At 39.8% G+C, this 12,978-nt stretch overlaps 1 protein-coding gene across 12 annotated transcripts in view; it reads right to left on the bottom strand.

Annotated features, from left to right (window-relative positions):
- Nucleotides 1–12,915, bottom strand: part of mamo (maternal gene required for meiosis) — a 530,597-nt gene extending 517,682 nt beyond the window's left edge. For 7 of the 12 annotated variants that reach the window (XM_065229293.1, XM_065229294.1, XM_065229301.1 and 4 more), the window contains exons 1-2: nucleotides 12,837–12,915; nucleotides 10,188–11,563 (exon numbers count right to left, since the gene is read on the bottom strand). The gene's annotated coding sequence lies outside the window, so the exon portion shown is untranslated. The other 5 variants (XM_065229297.1, XM_065229299.1, XM_065229295.1 and 2 more) reach the window with 5 other exon arrangements.
- Between the last annotated feature and the right edge of the window lie 63 nt (nucleotides 12,916–12,978).

Raw genomic sequence — 12,978 nt, 5'->3', positions numbered from 1 at the left:
TTTCCCTCATGCAACTTAATAGATTGCTTCACCTCGGTAATCTAGCTCGTTGAGTCTGAATTACTATAAGCTTAGGTTAACCAAACAAATAAAAGAAAATGCGGATCAGACATCCCTCTTTACATACCACATTGGTAACTGACAGGAAGCAAACTTTTACACGCTAATAATCATTAACTCAAATTTGGGTTACCGATTTACATACACGGTAAGAAAAAAAAACTCAAAATTAAGTTAAACACAACTCAATGTTGGGTTTAAATTTTCTCATCTATTGACAATAATAGATGAACTCAAATTAAAGTTCATTTTCTGTTAATCAATGTTAACCTTAAAACATAATATTTTTCATTTTCGATTGACACAGTACTTTCCGTTTATGTTTTAAAGTTACATTTTTGTAAATTGTGTTCATGGGGTGCGATACATCTTAATTTCAATTTAAGATCGTCCTCAAATCTCACGATAGCGAATCAATCTACGAAAAATCTTTTTTCATCTCTTGCATCTAAATCCATCAAGAAATCTTCAAAATCTTCATCAATATTCCATCAATCTAATAAGTGTACGCGCATCTCACAACAGCAAAGTAACTTTTTTCCTGCATCTTAGATAGAGTCGCTACCCTCGATTGTGTTTCATAAAAGAACTAACGAAGAATATATTGAAATATTTTTCAATATATTTCATTTTAATATAACACGCTACGATTCTAAGTAGGAAAGAATTCAATTTTCAGTTAAAAGTACTCAACCGTCATGTTTTCACCAACCTGCGCTGCCGTCGATGCTATCATTTGTGTGTGCTCCCAGGGTGGCCAGATTATTTTTTCATTATCGGTAGGTTCTCAAAACTTTTATCGGTAGTTATCGGTGGTCGATTAAACGTAAAAAACTCATTCGTACACGGTAAGAAAAAAAAAATACCCAACGGCCAGATCACTTTTACTTTCTTTTGACTAGTTTATCTCCTTTCCTCCTTCTAATGTTGTCAAAAACGGAGGAGCAAAACCACTCCACAGTAAAGCGCTCTAGTTAAAGTATGGACGACTGTCACCACAAAACTGAACAAAAGCTGTTCCAATCGAGCAAAGCGATGCATTTTGACGGTTCGATTGGAACAACTTTTGACAGTCGTCCATACTTTTACTGTAGGGCTTTACTCCACAGGGGTAGTAAAGTTGACCCGCTTTACCTAATTTTTGGTTCTTCAACCATAGTGCCGAGATGAGGGAAAAGAACTTACTTTTGAGTACTTTTTTCTTACCGTATACGTTGCAAAACACATCGCGTCACACATCCAAACTGACTGACTACCTGGGGGCACGTGGTGTCAAATCAGCCTACTGATCATTCTTGTATGAAATTGGTTCCAAACGTAAACAAACCCTGTAGGTTTCTTACGGCTTGTTTACGTTTGGAACCAGTTGTGCGAGGTAGGCGACGATTGTTCGTATTTGAAAGCCACTTCCCTCCTTGCTGACTACACGGAAGACAAAACATAGGTTTTGAACATTTTTCAAGATTACTAAGGCTGTGTTCCAATGGGGAATTTTCACTTAAATTTGACAGATGTAAAAATTTCAAATAAACCTGTTATTCCAGCAGACTTATTTCTGAACGATCAGGAATCAATATTGATAAACACCTTCTCAAAAATCGGACGATCAACAACAAAGGGATTTTTGAACACTATAATTTATTTTTGAAGTGTAATGTTTAAGTGAAAATTAACCAAATGGAACACAACCTTAAAATCTGTGATTCTCGGTAGGAAAAGTGAAGAATCGGTAGTTTTGAACCTTTCATCTGTGAATCGGTAGGCATCCCAAAAATCGGTAGGACTACCGATAAATCGGTAGGTCTGGCCACCCTGTGTGCTCCATCGCCTTCGTTCGTACTCCATTATTGCGTTCGATCGATCGTAATTTTTACTCAATGGATTATTGATCAGGATTACCTAAAATTTACTTTTCTTCAATAAATTAATTCTACCTAGCCCCCATGGAAGCCGTTGAGTGAAAGTTAACTCAATTTTGGGTATTTTTTTTTCTTACTGTGCAGGTTTGAGTTCACCATAACGTACAAGCAAAATATGAAAAGGCATTCTAGCCAAACGTAAACAGTGCATTTAAACGTCGGTTGTTCACGAATTACAACACGCCCACTCAAACTAACTATATCATCTGATAGAGCAGATTATCTCTCAGATGCTGGTGTCGGTTTGCCAGAGTCTATATTAACGAGAAATCAACGTTCAAAGTCATTGTTTACATTCAGTACATAGGAATCCACTTCCCTTAAATTTAGTAAACTTCGGTATGGCTTAGCTGAAATTTAAAATTGTTTGAAACCTATTTCCCTGTTTGTACCATTAATCCGGAAGAAATAAATACTGGAAGGGCTTCTTCCGAGCTGGATCATCCAGAAATCATTAATCAGTAAACAAAACGATCCAGAGAGTTTAGATGTTCAGCTAACAGAGAAAATGACAGATTTTGGCGACTCTAAATTGAGTAGGATTCAGTTTTTCTACACGCTATTCTGATTCTACCCAGAGACTGAGTAGATGGTACCGATTCTTATGTGCAGTAAGGAGTTGTCAAACTCTGGGTAAACCAGTATTGTTATGATGAGTAGAATCTACCCAAATTCTGGATAAATGGTTCTAATCACATGTCTCTTAAATTTAGAATGGCTCCGGGATAATACCATGGACTCCCGTTAATCTGAACGACACTTCATGCATATTAACGGCGTTAATGTTTCATTTCAACTTCTAGTAACCCTATGACCATCAGAAATTTGAGTTGTTTATGTTTGTTCTTGGTTGTGAACGAATTTACAAAACTCCTTCAGAAATGCATCTATATGGTTAAGCATTCGATACGATATCCTTACTTGAGAATTGCAATGTTGAATTCCATTTCGAAAACTCATGATTAATCACCTTGATTGAGCCTAGAGGTGCCATTTGGATGAGGTTATGTTTGCGCAGCGGGACTCGGCTTTTCATATCTTTCAAAATGGGTAAAGTTTATCCAGATGTCGAAGGGTTTCTACCAGCGTTAATTACCGAAAATTACTCTGATTACTTATCAGTTTTTTTTAAAATTACAGGGCTGTTACAAGATTTTCTAAATTTGATCCGCGAAATCCGCGATTTCTCAAAAGAAATCCGCGACTTCAAATACTAATCCGCGACAAAAAAATAAAACTATTTTCATTGCCTAAAAATAGCATTTGTATACTACTACATGGCATTTCAAGCTAATTGCTTATAGCATATTAGATTTTTGCCTTAGTGTTCTTTGAAGAACTTTCACATTTTAATTGAGAGCTTTCTATGCCTGTACCATCCTATTCCCAAGGAAGTAGAGAAATTGTCCAACCCGAAAAATTAATAGACCGGACGGGAATAGAACTTAGTCGCCTCCAGCATGAACTTGCTTTGTAGCTGCGCCTTTACCGACTGAGCCAAAGGAGTATCGTTTGTAACCTTTGAATTTGTTATTTATGTGTAGTATAAATTCTGAGTAATTAGTGAACATAATAAAACACACTTACATAATGAGATTCTATTGAATAATACCGGCCTAGATTTGATAACACATTATTAAAAAACATTAATACATTTTCATTTGAAATGCAAATTTTCTTGAAAATTAACCAGAGACGAATTTTGCTGTCCTAAATGTTGTAGTTAATTTGGCTCTAGTTTTCTCAATTTTTTACCTATTCAAACCAAGCACCCTGCACATAATCGAGACATTACCAATGTTTCATAAGTCACGCTTGTTGGTCACGTCGCGGTTGTGTATTTACACGGATATTCCTTGGGTTCTGCCCAATGGTGAGACATGATATATTTTTTTATTTCTAATGTGAACCTAGCACTTTTCGTTGTCAAATCATAACCGAATCGTATAAATGTTACTTTGTGGATCATGCACGACTCATTTCTGTGTATATCGGAAATTATAGGTTTTCTAAATCGTCCAGGACATCAGTTGATTTGTTGTACTAGATCAACCAAGACTGCAATAATGTCTGTAGTATTGAAATATGTCCAATCAGATTTAAAGTGTCTATGTGGATCATGCATGATCTATTTCCGAGTAAACCAGATGTTCAAGGTTCTTCAAATAGTCCTGGAGTTCAGATAATTTGATCTACTAGATCAACCGAGATTGGGACAATGTCTTGAATATCGAAATAATTCCAGACAGATGCACAGTGTCTATGTGGATCATGCATGAACTATTGTCATGTATACCAGATGTTTTAAGTACTCCAAACCATTCTGGGCCTCATAGCCTAGTCAGTAAAGGCATGGTATTACTAAGCCGGAGGCGGCGGGTTCGATTCCCAGTCCGGTCGAGGGAATCTTTCGGGCTGGAAATTTTCTCGACTTCCCTGGGAATAGAGTATAATTGTGTTTGCCACACAATATACACATTCATGCATAGGTATTGGCATCGAAAGCTCTCAATTAATAACTTTGAGAGTGCATTTAGAACACTAAGTGGAGAGCATGCAATAAGCTAATATGCACTAATCAATAAGCTTGAAATGCGAATAAGAAGAAAAAGAAATCGTTCTGGAGTTCAGATGATTTGTTCAACTAGATCAACCATGACTGGGATGAAGTCTGTAGTATCAAAATATGTCCAAACAGATTCATAGTGTCTATTATTTATGTTTAATTATTTCCACCTATACCAGACGATCTAGGTTCTCCAAATCGTCCTGCAGTTCAGATGATTTGTTTTACTAGATCAACAAAGACTAGGATAATATCTGTAGTATCGAATATCGATTTGGAAATCCTAAAACATTTGGCATGATCGACATAGACACTGCAAATTTGTTTGGGCATATTTCGATACTACAGATATTGAATTAGTCTTGGGTGATCTTGTAGAAAAATAACCTGATCTACAGAATGATTTCAGAACCTATAACATCTTGTATACGTAGGTCGTATAGGTCGGGTACAATCCACATAGACACTCTGAATCTGTTTTGACATATTTCGATACTTCAGACATTATTGCAGTCTAGTAGAACAAATCAACTGAACTCCAGGACGATTTGGAGAACCAAGAATATCCGGTATACATGGCAATTACTCGCGAATTCGACGGCTAAAGCAGTTGTTTACAAAAGCAATTGCATCCCCTAGAAATGTTGGCACTGAATTGGCAATCAAATCTCGATTATCGCACTAAGGGGTGATGGGGGGGGGTTATGATTTTGTGACAAGCAATGCATTAGATATAGGAAAAACGTAACGAAAGTAGGGAAGGGGGGTTTATTTTTTTTTCTCAATTTAGAGTGACATAAATCGCCCCTAAAATGAAAAATTCACTTTGATTTGGTTGCATAATGTGGCCCCTAATTTTTTTTTCAGATTTTCATTTCTTCAAATATTCAAATTCGATTTCCACTAATTTAATACTAAAGTATACCTGAGGCAACTAAAATCATAAAATTTTAAAGAATATGATAATTCCATAGCACAAATATTTATGGAATTACTCATATTACAGTTTTTTTTTTATTTTAAAAATTTCCAAGTTATTTTTCAAGCAGTAGGAATTACTGAAATTACCCACAATTATTTTTATTATATTGAAATTACTGAGGTATTCAAAATTCACTAATTATTTTAATAATTTGTGGAAATTTTTGATTACCGATCACCTTACAAGCTTGGTAGAAACCCCTCGAAATGTCAACATCTGAGTAAACTTTACCGAGTTTCCTTCAAAAGTCTGTTTACCCATTTTTGTGTAGGGTCAATTTTGACCGGACTGGGTAGACTCTATCCAGTTGTGAGTAGTTTTCAAATGGTGTGTAGGTTTTCCAACGCTGTTTTGTCATAACCTCCAGTTTGAATAAAATTCTAATATAATTTAAAACTGGTAATTTTTCACAATTCTGGGTAAAATTTTACTCTGTGAGTTGTTTTTGATAGCCTAGTTGATATTGAGCTGTCAGCTGCTAGCGCTCAATTCACAGTGTAATAGTCAACTTTCGTGTCGCTGGAGCCGCTAGTGTCGGGAAAAATCGTGTCTTGGGAATAATAGAAGGGTGAACCATATTGTTAATTTATAATATTTGCCTACAGGCTCTTCTGATTAATCTGGGTGATTCCAGTGGTATCCATGATAAAGGTTGGAGGACCGTCATGGCAAGTATGAATGGCTTTTTCAGCTAGATCGAAGTACACACTTGATGAAATCCAGTTGGTCTAAAAAACGTCCTTTCACTTGCTCTTCAAGTCTATAGGCTTAATACCTCTTGGAACAGATCCAGTTCAGGCAGACTAAGGGTGCGGAGAACTTTAAGTGCAGGTGCAGATGATATCGAGAGCCACCAATAGTGTATTTCGATCACAAATATCTAAGGTATTCCAGGTCTGGAAGTTTCATGACTTTGGTTAAGGTATGGAGGACAGCATTTAGCGAATTTGAGGAAGCAAAACGATGACTGTAGGTTCCGTGAGGTTCAATTATACGAAATGGACTAGTAGAGTAGGTTCAAAACGCATTCGAGGTTTGAAGAACTTACTTGACATACAGCCCCGCATGTAAATTTAGGTGCTCTGAGAGTGACATATACGAGCGTCAATTTTGACATAAATTTTAATCATAACAGACGTGATATATAACTTAATCAAACGCACTTTCCACCGAGCAACGAACTTTTCAGTCTCAGAATTGCATTATAACATACCATCGACTGGAAATGCTCTCAACAACGTGGGGCTTTGGGTAGTGATGAAACGTCGCTAGAACTATTCCATAGCCGCAGGCAGTATTAAAGCAAAGTCAAGCGCACTCTTTTTGCCTGTAGATTTGAAGACATACTTTAAATCTCCACGTACATCGTACGGGTACTCTAACGGAACTATCCACCTACCTTCTTCTAAGATCTTTATCTAGCTAATAAATTATCACACTAAAGCTTCATGTAAGATAGCATTTCCAACCAACTCTGAAAATCGCAAACTTCGCGTATGACACAACGGGTTAAACAACAAAAATGGCCGATTATGAGTTTTTAAAAACATTGAATCGGTCTGCAATTTTACGTAGTTTTCTCGAATGAATATTAAATTTCCTGAAGTTCTACGATGTACCGATGTACATCTTCAAAAACTCCATTGAAGTTCTCCGAATTTCTAAAAAAATCACAAAATTTATCTCAAGTTTGCTTATGTCCAACAATGTTCGATGAAGTTCTTCAAAGTTCTCTGAATTTCTACAAAACTTGCTGAAGTTCTAAAAAAAAATCTCTGTAGATCTTTGGTTTGTTTTCCGGCGATCTTGTTTTCCGTGCTGAAGACCAATGCTACCGACGGGAGGCAGCTCCCACACCTGGACCCTACCTATCGACCCATCAACTCATGGAACGGGGACCAACAGCTTTACTTCTCTTCCAAAGGAAGGTGTGATCAGAGATGTTATGCCTCAGAACATCCCGGTGGCGCCGACTGGGATTGAACCCAGGCCTGCTGGGGTGAGAGGTAGTCACGCTTACCACTACGCCACCGGCGCCAACTCTTTTAGTTCATCTTGCTACACATTTGTTGTTGTGTAGAGGTTTTAGTTCGCAGGCATCGGAATAATTGAACCATGAGCCATTACTACCTAACAACTAAGGCTAACTAAAAGAAAATTGGTACGCCCCTCGCGCGCCGCTAGCACGCCTCTAATGTTGCGAATCGAAAATCTTTGACAGTGTTTACACTTCTATAGAGAACAACTTGTTTGCAAGTTTGATCAAAGTGGTCGATCGCGTTCAGAAATAACGTCAAATGGAACTCGAAAGAAGAAAAAATATTGTGCTTAAACACCTGGAAAATCCGGAGTGATCCGGTTCCAAGCTGGCTAAAGTGCTGAAGATGCCGAAAATAACAGTTTGTCGAGTGCTCAAAACCTACAAGAAAACCCTGAGTGTGGAAAGGGATCAGCGGATCTACGAAAAAACTGGAACCAGGGATCGTCAGCTGCGCAGCAAGGTGTTGAGCTGCGTTAAAGCCAACCCCGGTCGTTCGATCTGAGATGTGGCCAGAAGGTACAATGCCAACTTTCAAACGGTGCGGAAAGTCCTTGCCAAGGAAGGATAGAAGAATTACGTGGCCAAAAAGCGTGCAAGGCTCTCGTAAGACCGCGTTCTGACGAAACACAAGGGCTCCACTTTGATCGATGACGAAACATACGTCAAACTCGATTTTAAGCAGCTTCCCGGTCAAAAGTTTTACATCGCGACTGGACGTGGGGATGTGCCGGGAAGATTCGAGTTCGTGGTTGCCGACAAGTTCGCGAAGAAGGCCATGATTTGGCAAGCGATTTGCAGTTGTGGTTTGAAAACGGAAGCACCTGTCACATCCTCGACGATAACATCCCAAGTTTACATCGAAGAATGCCTGAAAAAGGGTATATTGCCTTTCATCCGCAAGCATAGGAGCAAAGTCATCTTTTGGCTCGATTTGGCCAGCTGCCACTACTCCAAGGAGGTTCGGGAGTGGTATGCTGCCAACAAGATCGATTTTGTCCCCAAGCTAATGAATCCTCCGAATTGCCCGGAATTTCGACCAATCGAAAAATACTGGGCAATTTCAAAGCAGCGACTTCAACGGAGCGGCGGGGCAGTCCAGGACATTCAACAAATGCGGGAAAAATGGAAGAAATGCGCTGATTCCGTGTCCGTTTCCACTGTGCGGGCGCTGATGGGCTCCATCTAATGCTGTAACTTTGAATCAAGAATTACAGGTCTCGTTGTGCGTACCAATTTACTTTTAGTCAGTCTTTCGGTGAAATTCAGAAGCTATTGAAATCATTGCATTAAGATTATTTTTCTGGTGGATTGTTCAAATTCCCGACTTTTTACCGGTTGTTCCTGGAATATTCCGTTGGTTGCGACCCACATCGAGAAATTTAAAAAAATCACAATCACAACCCATCACGAGTGTTTTTCATGCTTCTTCAAAATAAAACAAATAATGGTTTAAGGATCCCATACATTTGATCGCGAGATTGTATTATTCGATTAAATTAGGTAATCTTTTGACAATGTTTAGACAATAAATAAAAAGATCTCGGATGTAGAAACGTTTGTATCACCTCAAATTTTCATAACTCTGAGACCTACACAACTTTTCTCATTATTTTGGAACGAGGAAAATTTTCCAAGATGGAAAGATTGCGGTCATAGCAAATTTTGCATACGTGAAGAAGAAAATTCTAATATTCCGGGATACATTTAGGAGATTTTGCTGGAACTAAAAAAATCAAGATATCTAAAATAAACAAATTCAAAAAATGTACGGCCCGCAACACTTTTAATATTTTGAATATAGAGTGTCACAGTCCTAGAAAAATGTAAGTACTTCTGAAACGTAAATCAAATTTTATCATCTTGGACAAACATTTTTGTCCTCTAAAATTTAAGCTTGGATTTTTATTTTTTTAATTTCAGGTTACAAGTCCGGAAAAAAAATACAATACAGTTTAATGGACCAAGAAAATTATTCAAGATTCTGCGTCAATATTCGTCTTTGAAAAAATGTTTACAGCAAGAAAATTTTTCTAGACTATTTCTCTAAATCTAAGGCTTGCAAAGCTTTCAAGATCACGAAGTAAAAAAACCAGGATATTGGAACCAGCTTTTTTTTCGAAACCTCAGAAAATTTTTGATGAAATTATCAATGATTCGAGATCGCAGGAAATTATTAGAAATTTTATATTCTGGCCTAGACAAATTTTTAAGATTAGAAAAAAAAATCAAAATATTAGCATTTCTATCATTATCACTAGTTCTTGTCTGCTCACAAATATTATTTTCCGCTGAATTTAATGAATCATTTTAACACAAATTTGTTCCAAATTTGATGTGATTTTTAGAGACAAATTCTTTACTCTCAACATTAAGTGACTTTTTAGTGACTGACTTGAAAATAGCGACCTAGCCACTCAAAAAAGACCTGCTACAAGCCCTGATATCACAAAACAAATCCAGTTTCCCCCATAGAGTCGATCGGAATGTTCCGAAAAAGCACGCCTCCACCTCTACTAGAGCAAAACCCAATAAACCCCGGTAAAGGCCAACCATTCTCGAAGGTTTCCACTTTCACAAACAAATTTTAAGATCAAACACTACGAACTGGATCCGACCTACCTTAATCGCAAAATCTCGCCAAGCGGGCGTCACCCGTCCAGCACTCCATAAAGGTTCGGGGAGTGTTCGTTTGGATATTGCTTGCGGGTAAGCCGTCCAGAACGAACACCGTCGTCCCGGCTTAGAGCTGGCAGCGGCAGCAGTAGTGCAATCAATGACAGTAGTGGCTTGATATCACAGCGATCACAAACACCCACGCACAGACGATAACTTCTCGCTGCCTTCTTCCCAGCCTTCTGTTTGTTTATCTTCTAATTTGCTTCTTCTTCTTGGTATGTTTTCACCTCCTATATCAATTAGTCGCTATGTTCTCTCTCTATCTCTTGCTCTTTTGCCTGATCTGGAAGCTGATCCGATCTTGCAATTTATCGATCACCGAACGAACGAACGAACGCACGCACACACAAACACACTCCCGCGCACTCGCGACGACGACGACGAATACCGACGATCACCGCCAAACCGCACACGCACCCGAGGAAATTTTTCACACACGCACCCGAAGAAATTCCGGATCCCGAAAATGCGAACGAAAAGCCGGCGAGAAAGTCACTGCTGCCGATCTTGTCCCATCATTTCACACACCTCGAACTTTTTTTTTTCGCTTGGTTTGAGTTTCAACTGCTCGAAACTCGGAAATCCGACGCACTTGCTTGATTCTTGTGTTTGTTTGTTTGTTTTTCTGCTGTTTTGCCGAAAAATGACGTTTTTCTTCCTAGCCGGAAATGAAAAAAAAAAACTCAAATCTGAGGAGCTTCAAGGAGGAGTGTTCACCATTATTGGCTGTTGTAATAATCCCATCGTCGGCGTTCGTCGCAGCTGTTGTTCTTGTTGTTGTTGTTGTTCCGGTTGTTGACGTAGTAGGCGGAGTTCTGCTGCGACTTAGCAATAGTAGGCGACAACATTGCTCTTCACCTGCACTTTGATGTTGTAATTTTCTTACTTGTTATCGATCACTTTAACACTGCCTTCGTATGTCAGTCACACGCACTATTTTACGCTGTTGTTTTGCTTGAACCGAGCGCCGGAGGAGATTGATTGGTTCTACTCCTCCCACTTTTCCGTGCGGTTTGTGTTTTGGGGAAAAAAAAAGTTGACGAAAGGAAAGCGATGAGACGTTAGCGATGACGTTTCGAGCTGTTGTTGATGACGTTTCAGTTGCGTAGAGATGGTTGTTGGTAATGAAATATGACACTCACTCAAAGAAATTTTTGTTTTTGTTTTTTAAACTTTTTTTTGTTATAATCAGATCGAGAATTCGAATTTTCCGCTTTTTTCTTCAAATATGGCTTCTTGTATTTTTTTTTGGATTGGCGACTTTGTTACATTACTTTTGTTTTAGAAATTTAGGGAAAAACTGAAAAGATTTTGTGTAACTGCAGAGGGGGAGAAAGAGAAATGGGGAAGGTTAGTTTTTTTTTCGGTCGCTGAAGATCACCGTCGCTTGCGATCACACACAAATTCTTCGGTCAGATTTAAACGACACAGTTCCATGCAGCGGAAAGATTTAAATCTGATTCGTCCGAGGGGGGAATGCGTCGCAATTTATTGGTGGGAAAAAGCGAGTTGTCCAAACAACAAAGCAGTCGCCGGAAAGATTTGCGGGCAGTGGTTTGTCCTAAGTTACAATCATCGGCCTACTGTTCCGGGCAAATCGCTAGCGACGGTGCAGCAAAACACTCGCGAGTTAATCCAGAATTATTCGTTTTCCGCGAAGGGGGCTGAAACTTGGCTTCCAGAATCTTCCGGGATTTGCACTGCTAGTCACTTCCGTAGACACCGCGCTTGGGGTCCCAGTCCGAGAGAGTCGCGCGCGTGTGTCTTCTTCACTGTCTAATTTTTTAATAAACGTCAGCGGCCACTGTAATGGTAGTCCTAGGCTTAGAAGTTGGAAAGTCTCCTCCGCCGCAGCAGCAAAAAAGTCCAGGTCCAAGAATCCGACTAGAAGAAAACTAGCCGTGACACACACTCACATGACGCCACCGCGCGCGCTCTTCGGTTATCGGAAGGTCCGCACCGATTGCTCCGTGTCACACACACTCGCTTCCGCGTGCCGCCTTCCCTCGGTGGTGCTTCCGGAACACCGACCAGATCAGAATCCCCGAATTAAAAAAAAAAAAACTAACAGAAGAACTACTAAATAGTTGGACACACACTTCTTCGGCCTTCGGGTAGTTCGGTTCGCGTGGAGGCTCCGGAGCCATGTACCACACACGTCCTAGAGTCCGCCTGATCTGATCTGAACTGGTCGGTGGTCGGTTGGTCTAACGCCAACCCAGAACTCCTCCGTTGTGTGTTGTGTGTGACGTGTGTGTGATGAGAGATCGTCGTAGAGCCGCTACGCCTCCTCCTAGTCCTCCTCCACCGTCGTCGTCTTCGTTGTCCTCATCGCCACCACCGCCGCCGTCGTCGTCGTCATCTCATCACATCTCCGGATCACACACAAAGTCCAGGACGAAGAAGCCTTCGGCCTCCCGAAAAAAAAAAAAAACAATCCACCAGAGGGAGGCGACGGAGAAAGAATCGTCGTACTAGGAGGCACAAGAAGGTTCACGGGGAACACACAAAAAAAAACACTTCTAATTAATCCGCTCCGCTCTCGAATCTCTATGGCAAACGGCAGCGGCAGCGGTGTATTGCTGCACTTACGATGCGGCCGAACAGCGACTTGTATTGAACTGACGTTTGAACACAGAACGCAGCGCTGCGTTTCTGTGCTAGGGAAAAATCGCACTCGGGCTGCGGCCAACACACATAGGCGCGCACATAGAGACTCTCCGCCGACCGTCGT

This window comes from Ochlerotatus camptorhynchus, unplaced genomic scaffold (genome assembly GCF_037179485.1).
Source record: "Ochlerotatus camptorhynchus isolate MF236.1 unplaced genomic scaffold, CSIRO-AGI_Acam_v1.1 ptg000313l, whole genome shotgun sequence".
NCBI lineage: Eukaryota > Metazoa > Arthropoda > Insecta > Diptera > Culicidae > Ochlerotatus > Ochlerotatus camptorhynchus.
Note: the sequence above shows the minus strand (reverse complement) of the source record. Positions and strands in the feature narration are given on the sequence as shown.